The sequence below is a fragment of the Apis dorsata genome, unplaced genomic scaffold, assembly GCF_000469605.1.
Source record: "Apis dorsata unplaced genomic scaffold, Apis dorsata 1.3 scaffold_406, whole genome shotgun sequence".
NCBI classification, from domain to species: domain Eukaryota; kingdom Metazoa; phylum Arthropoda; class Insecta; order Hymenoptera; family Apidae; genus Apis; species Apis dorsata.
In genome coordinates this window covers 153350-153973 of record NW_006263664.1, presented here as the reverse complement: position 1 = coordinate 153973, position 624 = coordinate 153350, and positions in this window count along the sequence as shown.

The following is a 624-nucleotide window of genomic DNA, read 5'->3' as shown; positions in this document are numbered from 1 at the left end:
CTTCAAACTAACAGAATCCGTATTATTGTCCTTTGTTGCAGTTAAAATTGTTATCGTTTCAGGTGGAAAGCTGCCATTTGGAGATATCGCACGCATGTCTCCTAAAAATGTTTTGTTCACGGAAACCACGACTTCTACTTCTTTTATAATATTAAAAATTATTGCATTGATGTCAAGTGTTGATTTTTGCTTGTATTTCTGTAAATTTTCCATCTCGGGCAGAACCAAACTCGATTATGACGAGAGAGCCGAATCTTCAAGATATAGGGTGTTTATAAAAATATGGGATACCTTATGGAGGGTTCTAGACATCAAAACGAAACAAAAAAAGTTCATATATACATATATCCGATAAGTCTTAATTAATGAATTATAAGCATTTTAAGTTTACATTAGATAAAGCGAGACGGCGAAAAAGCGAAAACACTCAGCTGAATGCGCAGTACCATATTGTAATATCGGTTGCGTAGCGGAACCCCTCAATGAAAGTAAATATACTGATACTTTTTTTATATAATATTGATTATTTCAAATGAATTTCAGTATAATATAATATAATGTATTATGTAACTCCTTATTTAACAAAAATTAGATAAATTTTAATAAATTCCAGAATTATATACC